The 11,156-nt window shown below is 44.8% G+C and overlaps 1 long non-coding RNA gene across 1 annotated transcript in view; it reads right to left on the bottom strand.

The window, feature by feature from the left end:
- The window catches only part of LOC118451835, a 50,072-nt gene extending 40,701 nt beyond the window's left edge, over positions 1 to 9,371 (bottom strand). Inside the window, exon 1 of the long non-coding RNA XR_004841408.1 lies at positions 9,310 to 9,371. This is a non-coding gene — a long non-coding RNA (uncharacterized LOC118451835). The remainder of the gene's footprint in view (positions 1 to 9,309) is intronic.
- Between the last annotated feature and the right edge of the window lie 1,785 nt (positions 9,372 to 11,156).

Genomic DNA, 11,156 nt, shown 5'->3' with positions numbered 1-11,156 from the left:
ACGGCAAACAGAAAACAGCGTGCCTTCTCAAAGCATCTCTCCAGGGCAGCAGCAATCACAAGTTACAACGGTCCCATCACCACAGTATGTCTTCACCACCAGTAAAACCGCTTATAAAGTCCCAGAGTTGCACAGATTTCACAAAACCTAATGTAAAGAAAACCAGTTGAGCCACTGGACTGGTGTGCCTGATGGCATCTCTGCTCTCAGCAGAGGTCAAGGACACATCGGGGATCCCGTGTGGGTCTTGGAGCCAGCCCGAAGGAGTCAGCAGAGTCAACTACAGCATGAACTGACAGCAGAGAAAACCCTCCCTCAGACATCCTCCATGTGCGTTGGGTGCAAGGCAATTTACCCCACCGTCAGACACTATCCACATGAAGATTTAACTTCAGATAACTTCTAAGCTACATGTTCATGCTCTGACATCCTGCACATGAAGTTCTCCAAGTGGAGATGCTCTGAGGATCCTGACTGCGCTTGCAGAGCTGGCAGAAAGGTATTAGAAAAACAAACACCAAAAAAAAAAAACCCCACCCCAAGTAAAACCCATCCCCCCCAACCCTGCTAAACATTTCTGCTGCGCCCCCAAAATTGTGCCTCATGATGCAACATGGCCCCTGCACAGCCAAGCTAGCTCACGTCTTTCTGTGCTCTCCTCCAGCTGCCTGCCCCACCGCTGCGCTAACACAGACGCGGCAGTCATCAGAAGGCAATACATCTGGGACTTCACCGTAACAAAAGGACTTCCCAGAACAGAGCTATGCTTGCCAAAACCTGGTCAACATCAATGAACAAGGGAGAGACTAAGACAAGGACTGAAACCCTTCTGATTTAACACTACCCAATTCCAGCCACCACATACAAACCCAACTTTAGTTTTGCTACTTCTCTCATTTAGAGAAGTCTCCTTGACAAGCACGCGCTGCAATTCCTCCAAACCCATAGCAACCTTGCTGTTTGTGAGAAAGGAGTTCTGTATCTACAGATGGATCAAATGGATTCCAACCTCTCCACCACAGCCAGAAGCAGGAATTTTTTCGTAGGATTTCCTAAATCTTTTAATCTTCTAACTCTGAAATCTGTAATTCTACTTTTTAAAGTCCATATTCATGAAAGGAGATTGAAGTGACCAAACTGCCGGTACCAGGGAGAGAAGAAATCCTATTTTTCATTCTTCAGCTGCAGTTCATGACATCTCATTTCACAGTCACCAGCCAGGAAAAGGCTTACGTAAGAGTTAATACAGAGATTGAAGTGACTTACAGAGCATTTCCCTACCAGAAAAACACCCTGCAAAACACGGAGAAGGAACTGTATTTGCATACGTTACTCTTGCTGGGGAACAGAACAGGAGTTTGGGCTGGTGCGATCTCAGGATTTGGCAATATTAAACATCACTTAGTACCAGAGAGACTTGGACATACCAGAGAGAGTCCTGCAAAGGGCCACGAGTACAATGAAGGGGTAGAAGCACATGACATGCAGGGAGAGGCTGAACACACTAGGAATATGCAGGCTTGAGAAGAGACATCTCGGGGGGATTTTATCAATGTGTAAGTAGGGATGGGGGGAGTAAAGAGGACAGAGCCAGACTCCTCTCAGTGGTGTCCAGTGACAGAACAGCAGGTGACAAGCACAAAATGAAACACAGGAAGATCCACTGAAACACAAGAGAAAACGTTTTTACTGTGAGGCTGGTACAACACGGGGATAGGTTACCCAGGGAGATCGTGCAGTCTCCATGCTCAGGAGATATTCAACACGGCTGACAGGCTCTGCATGACCTTCTCTAGTTGCCCCTGCTTTGAAGAGAAGAGCTGGACTAGATGATCTCCAGAGGTCCCTTCCAACCTCATCTGCCCTTCAGTTCTGTGAGAAACAGGAATAATATGATTTTAGTCTAGAAAAAAAGCTGAGAGTGGGCATAACAGATCCTTTTGAAGACAGTGATCCACATTTCTTCTTCCCAGGACAGATCAAGAAGTAACATACTAGTTTTGGGGAAAGAAGGTGCAGGTTGAGCTTCTATAGGTAGGAGTATCTGAGCGCTGGAACAGCAGCTGATTTAAAGAGGGCAATGGGTGAATCACCATCAGGATGGCCTGGGTATTACTAAGCTTGCTTCAGAGCGGACCTGACTTCCTATCATGTTTCAGTGATTTAAAAGACATCTATTTGCCTCCCCCCAATCTTCTGTGCCCCCAGAACCCCACACTCCTGTGCCACAACTTTTTTTTTTTGTATCTGTAGCATGCAAAAGGCTCCAAAATGGCTTTGTAAAGGCTCAGAAGAACAATGCATCTTTTTAGAAACACTATTCCATCTGCATTGGTATATTTCATTGTTTCAGAGCTAGAAAAGCTGATTTTAAAAAAGTGAAAGCGACAACCTTCTGAAAGCTGGACACATACTTTCCCCAATTCGTACTCTATGATCAATGAAGACACAATTTAATCCAGCCTATGACTTCCTCAAAAACTGCTTGGAGCTTTCGAAAATTCTTTTTTCGTTCATTTAGTCAAAACTGAAATCTACAGAAGCATTGGCTTTGTCATATCCCGTTTAAATATGCGCAGTTTATTATAACCCAAGGTAAGCTTTGGTCATCTGAATTGTACCCATTAGTTTCTCACTCTCCAGCACTTCAGCTAGCATCCTCCTGTCTGGTTCCACAGAACAGAGCAGATCACTGAACAGAAGTGACGAAGCCTCCTGTTTGATACGCATTTCTGCAAATCAGCCTGTGGGAAGGCTGCCCGCAAAAGCACTCCTTTCGCATTTGAGCAATACTCAACCCATCGTCACCAGACCTGGATCACAGGTAGGGGCTGTAGGACAAGCACAGATGTTGCTTACTAGTTTGCCCTCCTCTTCTCTCTGATCAGCCGAGTGTAGACTTTATGATCCTACATAAACAGGTTGTGGCATAATACGTAAACAGTGAAGAAAAAAAAATACTCCAGGTGAAGCTCTAGTGCATGCTGCCAGATTGACCACCTAAGTGAACGGGAAGCTCTGCCTCCTCTGTCAAGCCCAGATCACTGCCCCCTGTGATTTAAGCCCAGCCCTAGATGGTATTAACAGCAAAACAAGTTTCTACTGCAACCATAGCAAGAACCACAGCAAGAACATAGAAATATTTCGCAATCTTCTAAGTAAAACACTGTTGGGCTTAAAGGTTGCAGTGGCAAACACAGGATAAATACCTAGTGACACGTACCAGCAGCCAGCTCACTGATGTATCTGACACGTCACCGCTGCTGATGGCATTAGTGAGGGCTCCTGCACACCAGGTGATTATTAATAGTACAAAGGCATCAATCGTACAAAGTACATAATTTCCGTAGTGCAACAGGAATGTGTTACTGTAGGTACAGTCACTTTCTCATAATTTCATTTGAGACATCAAGCATAAATGTTCTGACTCCAAAGATTTGTGTCTTGGCCTCAGTGGTAGCAGTTTCATATAGCAAGCAAACTGAAAGCAACATCACCAAAAACCTGGTGTTTAAGTGAAAGTGATTTCTTTTCTGAAGCAAGAGTTTGGGCCCCATTCCCTGATGAACTAGAGCTCCTCTACTTCTCCTTGGATTTCAGCCCCCGCTTCAATCCTTCTCACTGTCTCTAGATGTGGAAAGACTGCAAAGCTTCCTTAAGTAATCAGCTGAGGATTCCTTTGTAGGCAAGGCCACTGGCAGCATCTATTCCCTCTCTGCTCTCCTCTTGGCTCTCCCCCACATAAAGAGAGCTCAGAAAAGCACTGACCACAAACATGTCCAGTGCTCTGCTACTCCACAGAGCTGACAGTCCACACAGGAAAGCTCAGCTCAGCCAGGAGCAGGCAGCAGCTTCAGGAAAGTAGCCTCTGCCATTTGGACGCTAGAGCAGAGAATGGGTGGCTTCAGCTTAGATGTCTTCAGCGAGTCCTCAGTCAGGTGGAGCCATCATGGCAAGAAGCTGGCAGTGGGCAGGAGAAGGATCTGTGGACAGTGGTTCTCAAAGGAAGGTGTACACAGACAGATGGAGAGCTGCGGGAGCCAGAGGGCACAGTCATTCTGTCTTATCATCAGCAGGCCACAAGCCAAAATGACAGTGCTCCTTAAAATGACAGAAAAGAAAAATATCCATTAAATTGGGTAACTGGGGAGGGGAAAGCCACCGTGACCTTGTTCCTGCCAGCAAATGAGCTGGTTTGAGACTTTCAGCATGTACAAAGTATATTGGTCCTTGGCAGCAAAAAGTATCACAACATTGGTTTGCCATCCTCTGGGAAAAAAAAAAATCTTTATTCTGTAGGATGGTTCTGCAATCTTAAAGAAAGCTCAGTGGAAGCGACAGGTAAGAAAAGTCATCTGATCTCAAGACCCTGAAGAATTGAACTTGCTAGTATAAATGTGCACATCTAAGCAGAAATAAGATACCCTAAAAATACCCCCAAAATACCCCACATGCAGCCTGAGAACAGAAAATTGTTGCCTAGCCGAACACTAACTTCATTCCAGCTAATGCTTGCATTTTCATCAGTTACATTGCAAATGGCGAATTTAAGACCTTAGAGCTTTCAAACTCTAAAGTACTCGCAAAAAAATAACCAGTTTAATTACCTAGAAGCCAAATCTAGATAAGTGGTACAAAGGGACCACCTACTTGAAGCCCTGCCCTGACACACACTGTTCACAGGATCCACCTTTGCGTGCTTTTAAATATTTGTTAAGTGTTCCTTTACTTCAGTCTACATTTGTCTTAATAAATTTATCTTCATTATTGGAAGTGGTGTTTCTGATAACACCATTTCTATTGTTGTACTGAGGCTGTGGAGAAATAGAGACCAACATGTCCTCTTGAGTGATTACACTCAGCCTCACCTGGTCCTTTAGAAGGCACCTGACAAGTGACATTGGTCAACATTGCTACACGCTCCATCACCTCGTTTTGTAAGAAAACGGAAATGCCCCATGCACAGCACAAGATGCAATAGGGCAGCAGTCACTAGGGGAAGAAATTAAATTACCACTCAAGCTTGTGTCTGTCTAGCTGGATGGAGATCCACTTGTGCAATGTTTTCAAAACAGCAAATAAACCCACGGGTACAAATAGAAAACTAGCTTTTGCAGGTGGCAGCTTTTAGGGAACTGGCAATGAGACACCTGCTTGTAAACGACTGAAAGGCACAGCCAGGTGATGGCTATTGCAAGAGGAGACTGATCATCCTGGCCTAGTCCCTGGTCAGCAAGCAACCAGACAATGCATGAACATCTCCCCACATCTGCTACCATTATCTTTTTTTGTTGTTGCTTACATGCCACCATAAATGTGGAAAACACAGAATAATACATAATAAGGTTAGCATTTTTTCCACCAAACCAACTTTTTAAGCAGATAATTTATGTACAAACAAAAAAAATCCTATTGAATAATGTATTGGATTTCTTTGCTGCTGTAAGATGCTTTACTTTCACCTAGCAGACCGGTACATTTGAAACAGGAGGTAGAAAAGAAACAGATAACCTGATTTTTAGTTGGCTTTATCTTTTTCCATTTAAAAAGAGATGGTGTTTCCACTAATGTGGCTAGCAATTGTTAGCCTGTCTGTAAGCAAGGACTAACCCTGAGCCTTGCCAAGGCCAGCCTAGCAAGCCAGAGGCTTCTTGGTTGTGCAAACTGACGCATACTTGAGAGTGAATGGAGATCTTTAATGCCCTTTTGATGGTAGAAATAAAGCTTCACCAGGCCCATAAGTGAAGCCAAAACCCACACTTAACATTAGCAGGTTAAACTTGTGCCGGCCTGGGACGCAGCTGAGCCCCAGGCCTTATCTCACACTTCCCCCTGCCAGCGCAGCACCAGCGGCCGAGCAGGACAGTGCCCAGTTTGAGGTGGAATAGCAGCATTCTGACCGCCAAGAGGTGAAACAACTCTCCATAGGCTGGTAGAGCACGTGCTTCTATTACAACCCACGTCTTCTGAAGTCCCAAACTGTTGTCGAGATGAAGGTTCAAGTGAATTCAAAGCAAAAATAAACAATTTTAAAAAGTAAAAATCAGTCACAGCTTTACAGTTCATGTGAGTTGCAAAATTAGATCAGCCCAGATTCACCAGCAGATTTTGTATGTAAACAGATAAAGCTTGTTCAGCCCTGCAACCTTAGATTTGTCCTGTTTTCACTATTTTTCCATGTTCTTCAAAAACATAGTTTTGCCATGTTCTTCCTAAACTGCGCACCCAGGAGTGCAGTATTTTAGAGGCGTTACGGTCACACGCGTACTATAGCATTCCCCTTGTACCTTCTGTTTTTTGTCCCCACACGTGCAGGGATACGAACATGCAGACAGGACATTTGGAATAGCTCTACCTATTGTCAAGGCTTTGCATCACAACTGTTTCCACTAGTTCACGGCATCGCCAAACTCCAACCGTTCCACCTGTATTTTCCATGCCAAGAGTCTGTCTCCAATTTGCAAAAACCAAATCAGCTATTTTCAAGAATAAGAACAGGGAACAATATAGTACTTTAAGCATGAAAACATTAATAACTACAACCTCAGAGGAGGGTTTGATAGGCAGGCAGGCGAGGAACCAGTAGGCCACAGATAAAACAAGACAGAGAAAGCAATGACTGCGTCACTGCTGTACTGCATACACAACGCAAATTAACAAGGTTAATTTTTTCATTGGGATTTATAAAAATAAATTAAATGAAAGTATAAATCAATCCACATAGTGTAAGCTGGCATCCTTCACATTTCAATTTTGCTTAGAGCAATAAAACTAAATTGCAAATCATCCCCAACTATATGTTATTTTTATATCTAAGAGCACAAAGTGATAGAAGCTTGGCAGGACAGATCTGACTAAGAGCAAGAGAAAAATTGTTCTACTTCCCAAACATATCAGAACAAGACCATGTTCCATAGCCTGATTTTAAAGCAGTAGGATGAAAATGACTCAGCCTACGTTAAAATTAGAGGTATGATGAGATTGAGACTGCAAGATAAGTACTGAATTAAATGCATTTTTACTGGACTTAAAGAAGCTTTTTTGTTAATGCCTGGTAAAGGAAATACTGGAAAACTAGCAGCTTTGAAAGTCTGTGAGATAGTCAAACCTATGAAGAGGCATTTTATGGAGCTGTGAGTGCCGCCTGCCATCGTCACCACTGTAGGAAAGAGCTGAGAGCACGGGAGCCGCTCTGCTGGGTCAGGCACCCCCAGCCTCCCCACACATGCGTCAAAAGCTGCTGGCATGGGAGGACAAGGTGAGGCCGGGATGAAATAGGACAGGGGCTGCACCACACCACACGCGTGCCTGTCGGCAGCAGTGTCCCAGCAGCACTGAAAACCTCCACAGCCACCTCCTCCTCATTTACCAGGATCCTCCTGGTGTTTTCCCCAAGCCCACTTCTTCCCCCCAGGAGCTGGGAAGCTGCCACAGTCCCAGCACCCAATCCCCTGGCATGGGAGAGAGATGCTGCAGACAGGCAAGAACCCACCTCTCTATAGAGAGCGACAACCCAAAACTCATGGTACCGTTGCTCAGTGACAAAAGGTTTTCTCAAATCAAATACTGACCCAACTTACACAGCTGTAAGTCATTTAGCTCGGAGTAACCCTGACAAGTTATTCTGTACCTTCTATTGCTTCTCTTTGTGCTCAGAGACAGAAGCACAGCATTTATGTAGCCTTTTATAATGAAGACTTACTTGACCTCACCCCATATATACATTTATATATATATATATACATATGAAAATACAAATCCCTTCAACATCTTGATTGCTAGATGAAAAAAATTTTAACTGGAAGAGTTCACTAGGCCAAATGACCAAACCAAGACATTCCCATTCCCGATACACTACTCACAGCCAGGAGGAATGCGTCACAGCTCAGCATTTCTGCCTGCTGCCTCCCCAGGCTTCTCCTTGCTCTTACAGGAAATCCTCCAGCTGGCCCTGTTTTGTTCCCTAGTGCATTTTAAATTCGGCTTCTTTGCATCAATTGAATTCAGGTGCGTGCAGGCATTTGGTACCTGTACCTGGATGGTGCTCCTGGTGAGATTTCCGTACTTTCTCCATTGCCTAGGTTTCTTTCTAACAAGCATATTAGAAGCAAAACCAAAGAGAGTCGTTCTTTCAATTTTTTTCTGCCTTTCTGCAATATATATACACACACACGCACATATTCTTTAAAGAAATGTGAGAAACCAACTGCCACCAAAGGACTCAGCGTCTCCCAAAATGGATTAACAAAATCCTGCCTAAATTTGTGTTGAATGGTTTGCACAAATAACTGTTGCAGTTTTCTCCCTAATAGGAGGACACAGAGGACAATACTGTAATAAATTACTATTCCATCCATACAGTCAGTGCTGGCTGTCCCCCTGCATCTCTAGTACAAGCCCCAGGAGTCGCTGAGCTGCTGGTAAGCGGCACTGGCACTGTACTCTGGAGGTCAGGATGACAGGCAGAGCCTGGGTGACCAGCTTTATAGACACGGGTCATTTTACTAACCCAGTACTGAATGGTTGTCGTGTTTAAGCAAGGACAAGGGAGGGAACGTGAGGGTTGACGCCAGCTCAAGCCCATTGCGCTCTTTGAAATTCCTCTGCTAGTTGTTTAGTTGTTTTACCCTAGGTTGGGCTGAGCCACGTAATCTCCCCCCCCCCAGGCCAGAGGGGCTAACTCAGGGAGACATTTACACCTCCAGCTGATCCACTCAGCTGTTGATAGCTGTTTACCTAAACCAAAGGCCACCCCGGGTCTCCTTCGCAATGAGATAAAGTCAGCTTCTTTGCATTGCTCTCTGAGCGTCACGTCACCCTTGCCCATCTCCACCCTCACCCTTGCCCATCTCCACCAAGCGCTCTTCCCCTGTGGGGTTTATTCAGAGAGCCACCATCCACCCCGCGGGGTTTACTCAGTCACACGCTTTCTAGAACACCCATCTGTTGTATCAACCTGTTGAAGGAGGAGGCTACAAGTGGGGAACAACCGCAGGGTGTGTGGCACGGCCTCCCCCAAAGGGATGCGTGGGTAAATGCCAGGTGTGATTTTGTGGCAAAGCTTTACACGCTGACCCCGCATCCTTCAGCAGGCTAAAGGAGGCTGTGTTCTCAGCCGTCCCCATATTCGCCCCCCGTGCAGTAGTGTGCGACTGTCCCTTCGGTCGTGTGGAGCCCGGCCGGAGCTGCGTGACTCAACAGAAGGGCTGGTGGATCAGCCAGGAGTCGCACCAGGAGCTCCTGACCCTCCTGTCTCCTGCGCCCAGCCCTTCCACCCACCTCTGCTGCGAGGAGCGCAGGAGCGCTTACCTGGCAAGGCACCCACGGGTCTGCATCTCACCGCTTCGGTCTCCCAGTAAGGTGATGGCAGTTCCTCTAGAAAAGTCTCCAGGAGAAAGAAAAGGCAGCTCAATTACTTGATGTGACCTATTCACATACACGGAATTTTGAGGGGCAAAGCCCCTGGGTTCTGTTCATCCAGCCAGTCCTTGCTTTCAAGAGGCCCTGCGAGGACTGCAAGAAAGCACTGATTATGCATGTTTCATAGCAAGCCACTGTAAGAGGGTGAATAGGAAAACCAAACCCTAGGAGACTGGCTGCTGGTGTAGCTGGAAGGGGTGAATCACTCCTGTTTCAGAAGCAGTATCCTTAGCCTGGAGCTAAAAGAAGCAAAATAGGGAGTAAGGTAGGGCACTTGCTTGGAAGAATATCCTCAGTTGGTTTGTTTTTTGGTTTGTTTTGTTGTGGGTTTTTTTGATGCTTGACAGCTATTACCACTAAATAGCAGAACCTGTGACAATACAGGGAATATAATTGTTTCACTCCGAGAATACGGAGCAGCATTTGCACCAAACAAGAATGGACGTGTCGGGTTGTTTTGATTCCTGGCGTAGCTGGGCATGTCTTATCTCCGGCTCGAAAAAATGGAAATGCATAATGAAGACAGCCAGTTGTCTTGTTAGGTAACTGCACATAACTTTCACCAGAGGATAGGAACTGTTGGCAAGATGTGGTATCAGTACAGAGAAACTTCGTATTGCCAGCTGAATAGATCTGTCACATTGCTTTCTGCAAATGTTATGTCTACTACTACTACAAATAGCACAGCTCAGTGATAAAACTTAAAAAACGTGAAAAAATATTTTCTCTATTTTCAAGTCTGTTTGCCTTGTGAATCTGACAGCATTTTGTTCTGTCAAAGTCATGTTCCAGGCCCACAGGGCCAGCGCTTCTCCAGCCTTTACACCCGCGCTCATCAGTAACAGCAGCAGAGCATGAACAGGCTTTGCAGCAACTCGTACGGGACAGAGAAGGCAGTCTTGTTACGTAGCTTTTAACTAGAAGGAAATAGGAATAAGATAACCTTATATATATAACCTTAACAAGAATATTGCCCTTAAAAACACTGAAATTTGCTCTTTAATGCCTGCTGGCTAAGGCCCGGCCCTACAGAGATTGAAAGAATTTCACATTGCCAGAACCTTCCTTCCACGAATAGTCACACTGATTTCATGTACTTCTTTAGGATCGGGTCTTAGATGACACTATTTTTAACTACATGAAGAACAAGCAAGTCTAAACCACCTTAACCCTCCAGCTGAGTCTATATCTATTTTAAAGCCATTCTAATATGCACATAATTAATGTGTATATTACTCAGCAAACAGCAAGTGCTGCATTAAGGCTCATGTCACTAATTTCATTACTGTACAGAAATATGCTACTCTAAATTAGTACATTGTGGTCTTATAAATAATGAAAAATAAAACTGCAATTGACAAAATGAATGAAGCAAGAACATTCTGTAACCCAGCGTTCTTCTTACCCTACTCAGTATTATTTCCTAATCTGAGTAAAACACAAAATCTGAGTCTGTTTAAGCACAGGAAGGAATTTTTTAGTATCTTTTATTAATTTGGAAAGCACCTTGGTTGCAAAAAAATTAAAACGTGTTAAAACCTACACATAAGCCACTCTCAGATAAACATCAATCCACATGCCATACAAAATAAACCGGTCCCTTGTCACCTTCCATAGGTCTCTGAGGTGAAGGCAAAAAGAGCACATCACAGAAGTGGTGACCCACCCAGGACAGAGCTCTGCTGCTGACTGTGGGACGTCAAGGCCTAAGAACAAACCCATCCTACCTGATAGCA

The sequence above is a fragment of the Egretta garzetta genome, unplaced genomic scaffold (genome assembly GCF_000687185.1).
Source record: "Egretta garzetta isolate BGI_Z169 unplaced genomic scaffold, ASM68718v1 scaffold172, whole genome shotgun sequence".
NCBI classification, from domain to species: domain Eukaryota; kingdom Metazoa; phylum Chordata; class Aves; order Pelecaniformes; family Ardeidae; genus Egretta; species Egretta garzetta.
The sequence above is the reverse complement of the archived record's forward strand: the minus strand, read 5'-3'. Positions and strand labels throughout refer to the sequence as shown.